This window comes from Myotis lucifugus, unplaced genomic scaffold, assembly GCF_000147115.1.
Source record: "Myotis lucifugus unplaced genomic scaffold, Myoluc2.0 scaffold_199, whole genome shotgun sequence".
NCBI lineage: Eukaryota > Metazoa > Chordata > Mammalia > Chiroptera > Vespertilionidae > Myotis > Myotis lucifugus.
Window position 1 is genome coordinate 2,285,408 of NW_005871247.1, and position 6,779 is coordinate 2,292,186.

General features: G+C 51.5%; 1 pseudogene; it reads right to left on the reverse strand.

The window, feature by feature from the left end:
* The window catches only part of LOC102442588, an 11,823-nt pseudogene that overhangs the window by 3,576 nt on the left and 1,468 nt on the right, over nucleotides 1-6,779 (reverse strand).

Sequence of the window (6,779 nt, forward strand, 5' to 3'; positions counted from 1 at the left end):
AGCTCCTCCCTGAACTTCTTCAGCACAGCTTTGGGCTCAGGGCCTGAAAAATATTCCTCCTCATGCTGGCCCAGAGCCACCTGAGATGGAGAGAGAAAAGCAGCTGAAAGCCTTATGAACCCCAGTTTGGAGGGCCACACCTCCCCACAGCTACCCCCGTCCTCAGGGACCAGGCCGCCCGGCTCTCACACTAACTGGCTGCCGTCTGCCCAGTTGCCAGGTCATGGACATCTGGAGAGAAGCCTGATGAAAGTTGGGCAGTGTTGCCATCACCATCTCCAGTGTCACATCCTTGGTGGTCGGTGGGGGCAGCCGCATTGTGCAGGGTGCGTTAGGGACCCAATCATACCAATCCAGCTAAGGAGGGGCAGATATCTAGAATCAAAGTCTGCTAAGCATAAAAACCCCTTAGCCACCTGCACACAACCCCCTCCACCCCCACTCCAGTTGCAAATGCCCACTGCTCCCCTATAACAAGTACCTGGCCCAGGTGGACGGAGGAGTGCTGGCCAGTGCAGGTGAAGATGCACATGGTGACAAAGTAGCAAAGCTGGCTCCAGGACTCTAAGGACATGGGGAATCCTGCAAGAGGCAAGGAGAGTTAGAAGCTGGGAGCTCAGGAACAGAAACAGAGCTCAGAGAGGCTGAGCAGGGAGAATACGAGAGGGAAGAAAGGGTGTCAAGGACACTGAGGAACTATTGTGGGAACTGACATGAGCATGAGTTGTGGTGGAACAAACGAGATCTCCTGGGAGGATCTTACTCAATGGGGTACTGGTATGACCCACACTGGCTCACATGAGTCAGTTATGTTCAATGTTTAGGTATGTAGCAAGCTGGTTGACATCACAACAGTAGCTACAGTGAGACACCAAGGAAATGGACAAATGCTACAAATCAGGGCTTTTATTTTTTGCTTTTTTTTTTTATTTTCCCCAGAGAGCCAGTTGTTAAGCATTTATGAGCAACCACTGGTCCCACTGCATCTGGGACCTAGAGGGATTCTTCTTGCATAAGAATCTGAAAAGGCCATGGGCATTTTAATAGGGGTTGGACATGCTTCTGGAGAGTCTCATAGAAGCAGGGAGGGTTCTGGGGATGTTCCCAGGAGGAATTTTCCACACTGGGGGTCTCAGGGCAGGGGCTCAACTCACCTTGGTCCTGGGCCCCTAGCAGGCCAATCTCAGTGATCTCTTGACACCAGGTCTGCAGTTCAAGGTCCTCTTTCACTGCCTTGTCCGTCTTATAGTGAAGATTCACAATTCCCTCCACATAGCTGTCAGCCAAGGGGTTGGGCCAAGAGAGCTGAAGCTGACAGGGAGCCTCCAGGCCCTCTGCTCCTTGCCCACATGGCCAGGTCAGGGCACCCAGCCCTCCAACACAGATCACCTGTTCTCTCAAGCCACTCCCTGACCGCCCACCCTCCCCCCAAGCCCTGCCTTCCCCTGCCTCACCGATAGATGATTTCCCAGAGCCGCAGAGCATCCTGAGCATAGTAAGAAGACTTGACTCCCAGAAGCCCCCGGTCAGTCAGGTCATCAGGGGGACAGAATGATCTATAGGTTAAAGAGGTTCTAGCACGCTTAAGCAGCTCCACGTGGCCTCCCCCACCAGTGCTCACCACCTGAGAAGAAAGAATGGGCAGGGTCAGGCAACTCCACCTGCCAGAGGCCAGAGCCAGAGGGAGCATGAGCTCCAGGAGCCCCCTTCTCTCTTTCATACCTGGTCAAAAATGCCGTTTTCGGAGACCAACCCATTCCTGGCCCGCACATTAATTTCCAGGGTGTATCGCAGGTGGGGGATTATCAGCTGGAGGAAGAGAGCAGGAAAGAACAAGTCAGGAGAGACCTGAAGCAAGTCCCTGCAGGAAATTGGAGCTGAAGAACAGGAAAGGTGCCAGGTCTTCAGGAAAAGCAGAGACATGAAGCTCAGTGGTCCCTCTACATCAAGAGTGTTCAGTCAAATTGTAATTCATTCCACAAACCATTGGCTTACTAGGTGTACTGGTTAATAATGTGGATTTTTTTTCAGTAGATGGAGTTACACATATGTTGATGTATAGGCGATTTGATATTTATGCTATTTTGTTGTATTGAAAACAAGATTCAAAACTTCATATGTCAAATTTTCTGACGGTGTTAACATCATAGATATTTTTTTGCTCTGCTTTGATTCTCTGCATTGTATGTATTACAGCTGATCTGTCATAATACAGTCTTTCTTGGCTGGTAGCCCGAAATGGAAATGAAAATCCTCAAAGATCAGAACCTCTGTCTTGCTTAGCACAATCATCTAGAATGGTTCTTGCTCCATTGGAGGCACCCAAGAACAGTTAATGGGTGAATACTCAGTTCAAATTGTCTGTTTCAAAAAAAAAAAAAACACCACAGGCCACTGTTGTGGACCTGAGCCTGTCTAACTGGCCTGTGTGTTACTATTTTAGGACAGGTCAAAACTGGCTGGAAAAGTCTTCTATGTATTTGCTTGGTCTTCCCTTTTGCAATGGAATCCTCAGTCGTTTGTGTGCACTGTCTATATACTGTATGTTCATCTATCTGTGCTTTATACATAAAAAGAGTAAGACCACTCACATCCCACCCCCTCACCTCCCCACCTTGACAATGAATCATTTCCACTTCCTTGGGAGGTGATGTCACCCTGTTGAAAATGCAGAGCAAGCCACCTCAGTCTTGTTCCCTTGTCTCTCATTGGTTGGCTTTTCCCCACAGCCTGAGATTCCACAGAGAGGGTGCCTCCAGAGGCAGGACTGTGCCATGGGACAGAGAGGCAGGCAGGAGAGAAGGGGATAAGGTATTACCTTGAAGATAGGGTGTATCGATGGAAGGCATCTCATGGTGGCCATAGCGATAACCTCAGCCATCAAATGTCCCCTCAGAAGATGAGAGAGAAGCTCGTGAAGCTGGAAGTCAGAGCTACGGACCCAGCATTTAGCCAGGAGCCAGGCCATTGGGGGATCCGTGGGCAGGAAAAGTGGTGGTGGTGGGGATCCCATGCATGGCAATTGGAGCTGGAGCAAGGATAGAGTGTGGGGGGAAAGAGGATGAGTGGCCAGGTGCCCAGCTGATTCCCACTCCTTTGCATATTTAACCCCTCCCTTCTTCCCAAATTTGCTTAGCTTTCTCCATCTCACTGCTGCTCCTCCCAGCAGCCACTATTCCTTCTCCTGACTTTTCTACCCACTCAGTGCATTAACATTGTACATGCTGCTCTGCCTGACCTTCTGCAGAAGCTCCTCTTCTACCAACTTCCTGGCCTCCACTTGCCCTTTCACTCCCTTCAGTGTGGACAAGATTCAAACCCTCTGCTTCCTTTATCCCACACTGTTTCAGAAAGTTCACCTTCTCTCTAATCTTTCAACACCACCCCTATTCAGCTGATTAAGTCTCCAGTTCTCAGCTAGTCACTAGCTAGATGTATCAATTTGAGTGTCTCCCCGACTATAATAATAAAAGCATAATATGCTAATTAGACCGGACATCCTTCCGGATGACCTTCCAGACAAAGCAGGGGCTGCAAGAGAAGCCCAGTCATGGGTGCCAGAGGGGAGCCGCTGCTGGCAGCTGGCAGCCGGCAGCCGGGGGAAGAAAAGCCTACTCTTGCATAATTTCGTGCATCTGGCCTCTAGTTATCTCATAACTGGCCAGACAAAAGCCCACCTGAGCATCTTTTCCTCTTTATTTGTCCTATTTCTGCAGGTGTCTTGCCTAACTCTTCCTTTTCTCTTTCCTTGTATCCATGCCAGTTTAATTTTCCTCTGCATGCCCATGTAGCTTTCCTCTGCACCCCCACAGCTATTCCCCACAACTGAGTCCATTACCCTCATCTTGGGCAATTGCTGTAACATGTCACCCTAATCTCTGGATCTAGCCTCTCCTTTCTCTGATCCATCCGAAACAAGATGACCCATAGAATGTGCCTATAGCATGTTTCACAACAGCCTACATCAGCTTCCTGTGTTCATACTTCTTGATTTGGCATCCACCATCCGCTACAGTCTGGGTCCTCTCACCTCACATTACCCCCCAGCACACCAGCCCAATTGTCCACTGACAATCTAACTTCTCACACTCTGCACACCCCATCTCTGCCCAACCCATCTTCCCCTGGGAGGAGGTCCTGCTCCTTCTCCAAGGCTCATGCCCACCCCACCTCCCATGACCCCTCCCACACTATCTCCATCCTCAGGTACTTCCTCGGTACTGGAGCATATTTAGACTTTCCTAGTCTCTCTCTCCAGCTAGACCACACCTTCCTGCCTTTGCCCATTGCCTCCTTTACTGCCACCTCCAGTGCTTTAGCACAAGTGAATCCTCAGTGAATTTGGGTGAAGGGCTGAGCTGAGAGGGCCAACCACGGGGAAGCAGAAATCCTCTCACCTGGATGACCATGGGCAAGAGCTTCCCATCAGGCTGCAGTTTCAGCATGACCAGAGGGGCAGCCAGGTATTGCTGGCTACATAGGATGATGTTAGCCTTGATCCCATCCAGCAGGGAGAAGTCGGCTTCAAACAGCGTGCCTCCCTGGATGGGGGCAGAGGGTGAGGGCTATCAGTGTAAGGCATCTTCTTCCCACCCTGATTCCCCAAAGGAAGAAGAACAAGAAGCAAACTAACTTATCTCCATCACCTACTTTGTAACAGGCAATGAATCACATGCCATTGCTTCACATAAGTCTTACAAGCACTTGAATTAATTCCAGGTTTATATAAAAAAAGGAAACATAATAAAAGAAGATAGGAGGTAACTTGCCTGAAGTCACACAGTTTATAAACAGCATAGCCAGGGTTCAAACCCAAGTCTGTCTCACCCTATAATCCATGAATTTTCTCTGCCCAACCCATCAATTGATCCATGTTGACTCCTGATTAATAAGCCCACCCCTGATCTGATTCTCTTGCTACACACTCCCCCAAATCCTTAGCACCGAGGCCCAGTTATTTCTTCATTTTGATTGCATCTATCACCCATCACACACTCTTCCTCCACAATATGCTTTTCTCAGTCGAGGAGGAAGGCCATAGGATGACATAGGGAGCCCTCTCCCCAGTCCCTGCCGGTTGCACACTTCCAGGATCACTCAAGATTCCCTCCGTAGAATCCCCTCTTGCTTCTGGGGGCAAATTGGGCTCATAGTGGGGCCCAGAGCAGCATAAACACTGACCACACTCCCATTTCACTGTGTGGCCTCCTTTGGACTATTATGTCCATACCTGCAGCTCCTGCTCCAGCTGGGCCTGCACCTACTCCATCCCCGAAGGGAACACCAGGCGGGCAGGAAGGCCACTGGAGCGCCTTAGCAGCATGGGGTTGGCACCGTTGAGAAACTGGTACCCAAAGAAGGCATCTTCCTTCCAGGAGTCCCGCACCTTCACTGAGGGTGGCAGTTGTGGTGCAGGTTGTGAGATCAGATCTCCTGGTTCTTCTAACCCCCACCAAACCATTCCTTCTTTCTCCCAGCTCACCAGAGGGACCCAGACCTCAGGTCTCCCAGCCTGGTTCCCTCAATTAGGTGGTAAGGGTCCTGGGAGAAGTATGGGGATAGGGATACTGACCAGCCAGCTCGCTGTGGTCACACCAGACGATCCTTTTGAAGTCATCCAGATCATTCCAGCAAGCAAGAAAGTTTAGAGAGTCTTTCATAACTAAGCTGGCCATCCTTCAGGTAAGTATAGGCAAAGCGTTTGAAAGTTAGTCTCAAAATCACACATTGTAACTATAAGCACCCCCCTTGGGCTAATCCAGCCCTGTCCCTGTTCAGTCCATAGGAGCCCCTGGACCAGGATACCTCCCTCTCCTCTAGCCTGCACTGCTCTTACCCCTTGAACTGTGAAATCTCAAAGTCAAATCTCTTGTCCTCCAGAAACCTCTCATCTGGCGGGAGGTCACCTAAATTGGCCACAGCCACATTCAGGATCAGCCCATCTTTCCAGTTACCCCATCTGTGGTGCAGAAATGAAATCAGGCATTGATGCCCGGAAGGGCCAGGACTCACTGCCAGGTCAGGGGGGGTCAGGGTGGGGTAAGGCTAACCGGTACAGCTTCCTCCTCTCTTCCAGCTCCTCCTCCCTGTGTTTCTTAAACAGGCCTTGAGGGTCCTCTACCAACGTGCGGCCTAGAGGAGGAAGGAGGGCACGGACAAGGGCATGGACGAAAAGGCTTCTCCTGAGAGCCTCTGCCCCCCTCCCCAGTCCCTGCCGGGGTGCCTCTCTGCCCACCCTTTTGGGGGAGGGGTGACCCTTCAGCATCATGCCCCTCCAGGTTCTGCCCTCACACCCTGTTCCCTCTTCTCCTCTCCCCCAGCCCCAGCTTCTCTTGGGCCCCAGAGGCCTCCTCACACCCCACCCTGCGCTCACCTGTGCCCTCGGGGAGGCTCAGGATGCCACTGCCCTCCACCCAGTGGTAACAGGGGAACCTGAACTCGTCCCTTCCAGCCCCAGGGCCCTGCACGGAGATCCAGTTGCAGAACCAGGCGTCATCCTGCAGGAAGTGCTTTTTGCAAATTTTCACGAACAGCAGCGGCCCCAGGGACTCCTTCACTTCCGCCTGGAACTCCATCACCTGCAGGTGACACAAGAGGCTCAGAACTGAGCCCAGCTCCCCGCCCAGACCCTTCTGCTGGGCCTCTGGGAAAGCGGCGCCAAAGGAGCCAAAAAGAGAAAGGGGCTGCGCTGACCAGGTGTTCCCATGTCCCCATTTTGGGCCGTGGAGTTCTTCAGCCCGGGGTGAGGTGGGAGGAGGGAAGATGCACTCCTTCCTGCC